A 10469-nucleotide genomic window follows, 5' to 3' on the forward strand; every position below is an offset into this window, starting at 1 on the left:
ATCTGCACTCTGAATCTGCACTCTGAATCTGCACTCTGAATCTGCACTCTGAATCTGCACTCTGCACTCTGAATCTGCACTCTGAATCTGCACTCTGCACTCTGAATCTGCACTCTGCACTCTGAATCTGCACTCTGCACTCTGCACTCTGAATCTGCACTCTGAATCTGCACTCTGCACTCTGAATCTGCACTCTGAATCTGCACTCTGCACTCTGAATCTGCACTCTGCACTCTGAATCTGCACTCTGAATCTGCACTCTGCACTCTGAATCTGCACTCTGAATCTGCACTCTGCACTCTGAATCTGCACTCTGCACTCTGAATCTGCACTCTGCACTCTGAATCTGCACTCTGAATCTGCACTCTGAATCTGCACTCTGAATCTGCACTCTGAATCTGCACTCTGCACTCTGAATCTGCACTCTGAATCTGCACTCTGAATCTGCACTCTGAATCTGCACTCTGCACTCTGCACTCTGAATCTGCACTCTGAATCTGCACTCTGAATCTGCACTCTGAATCTGCACTCTGCACTCTGAATCTGCACTCTGAATCTGCACTCTGAATCTGCACTCTGAATCTGCACTCTGCACTCTGAATCTGCACTCTGAATCTGCACTCTGAATCTGCACTCTGAATCTGCACTCTGCACTCTGAATCTGCACTCTGAATCTGCACTCTGAATCTGCACTCTGCACTCTGAATCTGCACTCTGAATCTGCACTCTGAATCTGCACTCTGAATCTGCACTCTGAATCTGCACTCTGAATCTGCACTCACAATCTGCACTCACAATCTGCACTCACAATCTGCACACTGCACTCTGCACACTGCACTCTGAATCTGCACTCTGCACTCTACATATGGTATGTTATGCTTACATACGTTCCATATATTATCCATGTATATGCCACATTTAGTTAAGAATATATGTTCTGTTTAGTTACATTACTTTGTTTGTATACCCTTTTATGCTGCTCTAAAGTTATTTCAATGGGTGAAATGCGGAGCCTGGCCGAGATTAACAAGGCAGTGCTGGGAGGGGGGCTGCGCACCAACTGAAGTGCTCTGGTTGCACGGCCTGCGGCCGTGTGAAGTGATAAGCCTTGAACGGCCTGCGGCCGTGTGAAGTGATAAGCCTTTGAAGTATGGGAGTGTGGGAGGAGTGCTGCTACGGCCTGGGGGAAGCTGGCTGAGGAGGGGGAGGAGAAAGGAATGCAAGGCTGTGGGGAACAGAGTTTATGGCCCAAAAGCGCGTGCCTGTGGCCGCGTGAACTTCAAGAAAACGCCAAGGACCGAAGCCCTTAGTTTGAAGAGTATTTCGAGCACTTGAATTCTCGTTCCTCAATGCGCTTGCGCGCATTTAAGGTCACGAGACCTAAAGAGCTTAATTTTGAGACGAGCTCAACAGCACTGTTTAGTAATTCAATATACATTCAAATTGAATAACACCTCCTACCAAATCTATTCTTAGAGCTTTGGGTAGCCTAGAATACTATGAATTGTCACCAGGGCCGGACTGGCCATAGCGGGCACCGGGCATTTCCCTGGTAGGCTGCTAGGGTGGGGGGCCGGTTTTGGACCCCTGGGGGCTGTTATTGTTACCTGTGGTCCGATATTGCTGACCCCCAGTAACAAAATCGTCCGAAAACAGCCCTTGCAAACTGCTCGGCTGCACTCCCCTCACCCCAGGGGGAGGCAGCTGAGCAGTTTGCAAGGGCCGGTTTCTGGTCCCAGTCCGGCCCTAATTGTCACACTTATAGGAGTTTTATGGCTAGCAGTTGTGTTGGTACTGTCATAGGCAGCACTGGCAGGGGCAATGGGTGGTGCAAGTTGCAATGGCCTGCTGAGAAGCCCATGCCACATACTTACTTTCTTTTACAAATTAAGCACTGAAGACGGGCTAGTGCTGGTGATGGTCCCCTGTCTGTAGTGTGGAGGCCCCCATTCTGGACTTTTGGACTCTGTCTACAGAGATAGTGATGCTAGCTCCTTGACTCAACCTGATGCCCAGTAGAGGGTGGACTTGCTGGGGACACTAAAGGAAGGAGGAGCACTAGTCTTCTGTGGACTGGTCCATCTGTGTGTTTTCCTGGAACGGCACAAACGGCTATTGTGGAAACACAGACACTCTGCAAGTGGTGGATGGCTTGGGTCCCTGGAGAGTGCAGATAAGGGTGCAAGGCGGGGGGAGCACTGTTGCCATTACAAACCTCATTTCAGGCAATTACTAGGGCTGGCCAAGAGGCAAAACTGCTGCTAAAAACGAGAAAGCTGCAGCACCAGAGGCTAAAAAAAGGCATCAGGAATATTTTTTAAATTTATTTTGTGGGTCCAAAGGCTCAAAAAGATTGCCCTTGTTGACAAGCGAAAGCCACCAGGAGCACAACTGAGATAACCCCCTGGGTACTGGCCCAATGGTGAATAAGATGACCTAAAACATTATATATGCTCATGTGCTATGCGATGGAGGCTGTAGCAGATGCTTTGGTGCTCAGGCAATCAGGATTAGGCATTCAGCCCATTTTCAATTGTGTCCCTTGTAGGACCAGATGAGCATCTGCACTAATTTCCAAAATTTTCCCCTGTTTGGATATAAGGGAGCCATGTGAAGGGCAAAAAATATAAGGAAAAAGTCTATGGCTGTAGCTTCATTAAAGGAGAAAAGAAAATCACCAAGGGCAAATAAATGACCATAGGCCTTTGGGACACTGAAACATTATTTCTCTGCTGGGCCCCAAGAAGGAAATGGACACCACAAAGTATTGTATTTTGATCTGGGAGGCCCAGAAGCCTAAAAAGACCATAGCACACAGAGAAAAAGCGGAACTCCATAAATGGACTTGGTAGAGTGACGCTTGGTGGAGAGGATTAAACCTGCACCCTCCAGTGGTAGATCAAACACAGCCAACTCTCACTGCTCAATCTCTAGGCATGGAGGTGTAAATGGCACAGGTTTGAATAACGAACCCTAAACTGCTGCAGTTACAGAAGATCCTCCCAAAGCTGTAGACTGATCAGAGGACAAATGCTCATGTCAAGATGTTCCAGGTACCACACCCTTCTGATCCAATCTGGAGCCAATAGGAGTACTTGGGCCCTCTTGTTCCTGATCTTCTTCAGAATTCAAGGTAGGAGAGTCATGGGTGGAAAGGCATACAGGAGTCCTGTGCTCCAATCAAGCCTAAATGCTTCTCCTAGAGAGAGCTTTCTTGGGAACTGCATCACACATACATTTTGACACTGCCTTTTTTTGCCGTTTTATTGAGATAATCACAGAAAAGTGATACAATCAGTTTACCTCACCACAGTGTATACAGTCATAAGAAGAACTATCACAAAAACATAAGCACATCAAAATATATATCCACATTCGGGCGGCCCGGTCCCCGCGCTTTGTTTGTCTGGGACGCCATCTTGGGTGGGTCACTAGCGCTATTCAGCCATTGGCTGGAGCAGACACGTGGGCGGACTAGAGGCAGTAATTGACGACAGTACTTAAATCAGGTAGGAGAGTTCCTCACTCCTGCTTGATCCCCGTCCTGCATATAGCGCTACGCGCTGAAAGCTTGTAATAGTATTTTAATACCCCGTTTTGTATTTACTTTGGACTCGCGCTCGTTATTCCCTGATTTTAAAATAGCTAGAATATTGTTTAAAATTACTAGATCCTCACCTGTGCCCTTAGACACGGATCGCACTGCTGCACTCTAACTGGTCTGCATTCACCGCCATTCGGGCGGCCCGGTCCCCGCGCTTTGTTTGTCTGGGACGCCATCTTGGGTGGGTCACTAGCGCTATTCAGCCATTGGCTGGAGCAGACACGTGGGCAGACTAGAGCCCTATATAGACAGCAGGATATGGCGCGCAGCGTATACGCGCAGCGTGGACGCCATAGTGACGCCGGAGTCACGCCAGAGTCCAGCCCGTCTGCGCCCGTCCGCGCTGAGGACGCGCTGGACGGCTGGCCTCTGGACTCCGGCGATATCCCTCCCGCCCTTTATAGCTACTCCCATCAGCAACTGCTGGGCCTGAAACCGTATCGACTGCGATGTTCGCACTCATACGAGCCGGATGATTTTCTCCTCCCTTTCCATTGCGGTTGCTCCTCTATCCGTAGGTTTCCCATTTCTGTACCTAAAAATTCCCTTTCTGGTCGTCCCGCTACCTCCAGCCATAAGACAGGAGGTGTAGAGGGCATCCTGCTTAATGCCCGCTCTCTTGTTAAGAACAAAATAATGTTTAAAGAGCTGGTGCTGGAGAAATCGCCTACTATAGTATTCATTACGGAAACATGGGCTAAAGACTCCTCTGATCCCGACTTAATTGAAGCGGTCCCAGAAGGATACTGTTTGGTCAGACTCGATAGACAGGGTCGAGTGGGAGGGGGGTTAGCGATCCTTTATAAGGACCACCTGCAATGTCATTTCGTACCTATATCCGATTTCCCAGATAGCTTTCAAGCACTCCACTTTACATTAAAGGAAGTGCAATGCCCCTTTTTCAATGGGATCTTAGTATATCGACCACCTGGTTCGAGAACCCATTTCACTCACAATCTTCTCCAGGCTCTGGAACCGTATTTCGGCCAACAAAACCTGTCTATCCTAGGTGATTTTAATTATCACCTAGAACGACATGATCTATCCGATACATCATGCCTTATTGAGGCTTTGGAGTCATGTGGACTCACGCAACGAGTTAGCGGAGCCACTCATCGGGCAGGCCACACTTTGGATGGCATCTTCTCGAATGACTCTCGGTTAACTATCAAGGATCCGATACACCTATCTTGGTCCGATCATCTAGCGGTTCCTTTTACTCTGGAACACCATAGGTCGGACTCCTGCAAAAGAGGGAATCATGTCATGGAAACAGCTAGAAACTTTAGGAATCTCAGCAGTGACTCCTTTGCGCCCTGGGCCGCAAGTCTTTCTGTTACTGGCTTGGATAGCGTACAGAATGCAGTTGGCCATTTCGAACAGGTCACCACTGAGGCCTTGAATGAATTGGCCCCAGTACAGTCCCGCCGCCGAGCCAGAAAAAGACCATCTGCACCTTGGTTCTCCGATTCCCTCAGACTTCTGAGGTAAGAAGTGAGGCGAAAGGAAAGACTTTGGCATGCCAGCTGGGACTTCAAGAATAAGGAAGATCACAAAATTCTTGTCAGGAAATATAAAGCCGAGATTATACAGGCCAAACAAGACTACTTTGTTACCCTGACCACCTCGCTTTCCTCGCCAAAGGAGCTTTTTAAAACTGTTGACTCTTTAGTCAACCTGCAAGCCCCTGATCCTGTTATTCCTTCACAGGACTTATGTGACAGGATTGCCTCCTTTTTCCACACTAAGATACAGGATATCCATTTGGCTCTCGAGGAACAAAGACTCTGTGTCAGTGCGCCTATCACTCGGGTTGAGATGAATATGACTACTACTGACATCTCCCCACTGTGCATTCTGGACTCTTTTCCTCTGTTGATCTTACAAGATCTGGAGATCCTGCTTAATAAGATCAAGTCTGGATCTCCCTTGGATACCTGTCCACTGAAAATTCTTAAGCAATGTAGGGAGACTCTCTTACCACCGCTGCTAGAAATAATGAATCTAGCCATCAGAGATGGTATTTTCCCTACAGAGTGGAAGAAGGGGGTTGTCAAACCCCTGTTAAAGAAGGCATCCCTTGACCCGGAGGTTCTAAAAAACTTTCGCCCCATCTCGTTGCTTCCTGCCCCAGCGAAGATGCTTGAGGCACACCTTAACAAGCATCTCGCTACTTTTGTGGAAAGCTCGGGATGTCTGGATTCCTCCCAGCATGGATTCAGGAGGGAACATAGCACCGAGTCAGCCCTCACCATCGTGCTCGATAAGATCCGCACGACAGTAGATGAGGGCCAGACCGCCCTCCTAATCCTGTTAGATCTAACAGCAGCCTTCGATACCCTCTCCCCCTCAGTGCTTACATCTCGCCTGAGGGAGGTGGGGGTGAGAAGTGCAGCCCTGGATCTGCTGACTTCCTTCCTTACTGGGAGGGAACAAAGAGTCAAGCTGGGAGAGTTTCTATCTCCATCCCGACCAGTGCTATGTGGGGTCCCTCAAGGGTCGGCGCTTAGTCCGACCCTTTTCAACATCTATGTGACCCCACTGGCCAGGCTAATAAGATCTTTCGGGATGGAGGTAGTCTCTTACGCAGACGACACCCAAATACTCGTCTCTCTCCCCCATTCTGATGTGCTTGCCGCCTCCAAGTTTAGATCTTGTATGGAGGCGGTTGGTCACTGGATGATTCAGAACTCTCTTAAACTGAATGGGGAGAAGACTGAGGTGCTGGTGTTTGGGGGGAAAGAAAACATCTGGTCAGCCAATTGGTGGCCTGACTCATTAGGAACATGTCCCTCCCCTACAACATCTGCTAAGAACCTTGGGGTGATGCTAGATCTAGCCCTTGATATGGGCAGTCAGGTGAACAGAACTGTTTCCACCTGTTGGGGTTTGATCCATACCCTGCGAAGGATCAGGAAGTATCTTTCCTTGCAGGCAAGAAAACAAATAGCTGTTGCACTTATTGGCTCACGTTTGGACTACTGTAATGCGCTGTATGCTGGGCTAAGCCGGAGCCACCTACAGCGTTTACAGGTGGTCCAAAACGCTATAGCCAGATTTGTCCTGGATATCCCCAAACGCTCCTCAGCCACTGCGGCCAGGAAATCACTGCACTGGCTACCGGTAGAACTCCGAATCCGGTTTAAAGTCCTTTGTATGACCTACAGAGCCATCGCTAAAAATAGCGACACGGGTATTGGGTCCATCATCTCCCACTATACCCCTGGTAGGAGCCTGCGTTCCTCTGGGAAACTGCTTCTTAAAACCCCCCGTGTCCGAAGAGCTAAATGGGGTGGCAGGGCTTTCTCCACGCTAGCCCCCAAATGGTGGAACGATCTCTCTCTTGATTTGAGATCTCTTCCATCTTTACAGAAATTCCGCACGGCCCTAAAAACTCGCCTCTTTCAACAAGCCTATATGTAAGGACGTCTGTTTCAAATTCTGATTGTATTGTTAGGCGCCTTGATACCTGCGGGTCATTGTTTTGCGCACTATAAATTTTCTTCACTTCACTTCACTTCACTTCACACACTCCACAGTATCAACGCTGTTGGGAGCCGGGGTCGAACTGTAAGCATTCACAGCAAACTAACAAAAGCCCCATGAGATACCCAACAGTTAGTTTTTCAGTCCAGGTCCTGCCCCCATTTTTCGGACCTGCCCTCCTGCCCAACCTGCTGTTTCCCTCCCTCTGTTCCCCCTTGCATGTCAAAGGTCCATTAAGTGGAAAAAGGGTCCTCATACAGCCTCAAATGTCATGAGTTATCCTGTAACCTATATATACTTTGCTCATACGAAGCTCATTTACACAGTTCTGAAGTTCATTCCGAGTGTGTGGGCACCTTAGTTGTTCGCCAATGGCGCAGTATAAGGATCTTTGACACACTGCCTGTTCTTGTTGATGGTGTAAATATCCATCCAGAGCCCTGTCCTTCACTGTTAGAAGATGCCCTGCACCACCATTTCTGATCCACCAGGAGTCACAGACTGAGAATGTTCACTCTGCCATTTAAAGATTCCACCAGGTGATTCATGAGCAGGAAGGTGCTCTGACACTTCAGCCAACCCCAGAGGCATAGTACCTGTTGGCACAGGACACCAAATGTCCTTGCTTCTTGCAATACCACATGGTTGTAGTGATGTCAGGGAGTACCTGCACCAGCCTTGCCTTAATGGATGGCAGGAAGGCCTTCAAAGCCAGGTAGATGGACATCAGCTCCAACAGATTTATCTGGAGCTGGATTTCTGCTGGAGACCAGAGTCCTCTGATCTCCACCTCTCCCAGATGACCTCCCCAGCCTAGCGTGGACACATCAGACACCACTGTCACTCTGGGTGGAAAAGGAAGAGGGGTTTGCTGAAGGTAAGGTTCAGCTTGAGCAGTCACCACATGCAGATCTCATGCAGTATCCTCCAAAACCTGGATGGTACCTGAAAGCTTTCTTTTGTGCTCGACCCTCAGAGACTTCAGATCCCACTGCAGAACCTGCAAAAGTGACCGGGCAAAATGGCAAGCAGAATGAATCAGGCCAACCTGCCAAGGAGCCTGAGAGCGGCTCTCATGAGATTCAGGACCAAGGCTGAATTATGAGGATTACAGCCCAAATGCCCTGGACTACACCATGTTCAGAAACAGTCGTCTGTTGACTGATGATATTCTAAAGGTGAAAAATCTGCAGTTAGTAGTATCTCTCAGAAAGCGATATGTGGTGTATCTGGGCTTCAGCAACACAGAGCCTCAGCCCTGAGGTTCTGTGATTTTCGACTTTGCTTCGTAGTCAGACGCCATTTTGTGACAGCCGCCATTTTGTGTTGCCCTAACTCAGGCGACACGGCGAACATAGTGTTTTTGCCTTTTCAGCTGCTCATCTCTCCTGTTAAAGAGTAACCCTTTGTCCTTGCTTGTGAAACCAATGTCAGGGACTGGCCGAGTTAGTTAATCCATGTCTAGACTGATTGATCCTTGTCTTAGTTGATTGTTTGGGTCCCACCATTCTTCCTTTATTTTATCTTTTTTTTTTGCAGAGTTTTATATAGCGCAAACTAGACCCGAACCGAATCAGGTATAAGAGCGCTTTACATAGCACCAGTTACGTTACATGAGGACGGACACACATTCATTTTAGGCACGGGGAGATTAAGTGATTTGCCCAGAATCACAGGAGGTTTTGGCGTCGTTACCGAGACTCGAACCCAGATCCCCAGGTCCGAGGTCGAGCGCCCTAGCCGTAAGGCTAACACCTCTCCCCTTGTTTGACTGGCCTTCACTATTCTCTCCGTGTACTCTCCTGTTACACAACTATCCTTTGAGGCTTGCAAATACGTCCTGCCACCTGCAAATTGAATTACATGCACTAGCATTGATTAACTTCAGGGGAGGGGAGAACACGGGGTCTGAAAGAAGGGCGTACACAAGATACTCGATAGCTTGTTTTCGAACTTTTCTCATTTGTCAGTTTTGTATGTTTTGGGAGTAGGTATTGTAAATATGTATGGTATAAAAGACTGTGCGCCACGGAATGAAGTGGCAGTCTCCCGAGAACATACCATTGGTGTACTTCTTGGGCAACTGTGCTTAGCTGCAGCCAATAAACCTGATTTTCTACGCCTAACGGAGTGTCTCGTGTCTCTGTCTGATATGGCAGGTGAACCCGGAGATTTTAGGCGTGCCCTGCGCCGCTCGGCCCATAAGGCCAAGTTCTCCAGCCCCTTCCTTACCAACAGTTAGTCCAGCCTGGAAGAGGATTTATGTGCTTTTGAGTAAAAAGAATAATCAACAGTCTCTGCTACCAAACCACCTTTCACACTGTCCAATCCTATGCTCTTTAGACCACAAGCTTTACACCAAACTAACCCCCTCTGCATTGTAACCAACTCTCAAAGAGTTTCATTCACAGCATGAACTTCCCAATATAAAATGAAGTCAAGTACTCCTCTCTGGCTCCTGTCTTGATTAGTCTCAGTGTGTCCCCATCTGGCAGGGTTAGCACACACATAGACTATCCCAGACACCTGACTTATAACAAGGAGTCCACTGACAAAAATATACAAAAAGTGATGAGTGGAATGCTTAAAATATTCCCAGACACTGGTAATTTCTCGGGCCACATCCCAATCCATTATTATTCTGCACAGCTTGCCTCCTCAGGTTGGATCCAGCCATAGGAAAATCAGTCTTGACCCTGCTCCAATGGGAACAGGCCAGTTGGAACTGCAAGGCCAGGTCCTCTCTGAACGGAAACACAAGCAACCTTGGACCATTTTCACCTTAACACCATCGGCGTTGCGCATTTTCCCGCTGTGCGCTGACTTTTTGAAAAACCCGCGGTTCATGACGAGCTGAGCTCGTCATCAGCCTACGAGAGGTGTACCTCATGACGAGCTGAGCTCGTCATCAGCGTCGAAGGGGTTAAAAAGGGCTCATCAGCCAGGTATAGCTTGGTTCTAGTGACACAATGTGAATGGGTATACCCAAATGGGGATCATGGAAGGGACTGAGATACTTCTTGAATATTGCCAAGTATTTGGCCATGCATATGATGGGAAGGAGGGGGTTCCAGATTCTGACTGATAAAGATTTAGCAATCCTGTATTATTTCATGAATGTGGCAGGCTCCAGGAGAAACATTCTTGCACTGCGAAGAACGCTTTGGACACCTGACAGGATCAGTTTGAGGAGTGGCAGTGTGTGTGAGATACATGCTGTCTTAAAAATTGATCAAGCTCGGATGGGAGCTCGGATGGGAAGCCACTGGAGCATAAGTAAGATCAGTGTACATGGTCATGTTTGCTACTTCTAGTGTCAAAGCGAACTACTGCATGCAACATGGCTTTGAGAAGAGCAAGTTGAGATTTGGGAAGGCCA

At 48.3% G+C, this 10469-nt stretch overlaps 1 protein-coding gene across 3 annotated transcripts in view; it reads right to left on the reverse strand.

Moving 5' to 3' along the window:
* The window catches only part of LOC144829132 (glutamate decarboxylase 1-like), a 927195-nt gene that overhangs the window by 231374 nt on the left and 685352 nt on the right, over positions 1–10469 (reverse strand). The gene's annotated exons all lie outside the window — the stretch shown is intronic.

The sequence above is a fragment of the Lissotriton helveticus genome, chromosome 4_1, assembly GCF_964261635.1.
Source record: "Lissotriton helveticus chromosome 4_1, aLisHel1.1, whole genome shotgun sequence".
Taxonomy (NCBI): Eukaryota; Metazoa; Chordata; class Amphibia; order Caudata; family Salamandridae; genus Lissotriton; species Lissotriton helveticus.